Genomic DNA, 311 nt, shown 5'->3' with positions numbered 1-311 from the left:
GGGCTTAAGAGAGTAGCTGGTTGTCATATGTTTATACGCCGCTAGAGGGCGGCAGTACTCCGCCCGCTGTTATATATCACTCCGCCGCTAGAGGGCGGCAGTACTCCGCTCGCTGTTATATCACTCCGCCGCTAGAGGGCAGCAGTACTCCGCTCGCTGTTATATATCACTCCGCCGCTAGAGGGCAGCAGTACTCCGCCCGCTGTTATATATCACTCCGCCGCTAGAGGGCGGCAGTAGTCCGCTCGCTGTTATATATCACTCCGCCGCTAGAGGGCAGCAGTACTCCGCTCGCTGTTATATCACTCCGC

Source organism: Onychostoma macrolepis, chromosome 12 (assembly GCF_012432095.1).
Source record: "Onychostoma macrolepis isolate SWU-2019 chromosome 12, ASM1243209v1, whole genome shotgun sequence".
NCBI classification, from domain to species: domain Eukaryota; kingdom Metazoa; phylum Chordata; class Actinopteri; order Cypriniformes; family Cyprinidae; genus Onychostoma; species Onychostoma macrolepis.
This window is presented reverse-complemented; position numbering follows the sequence as displayed.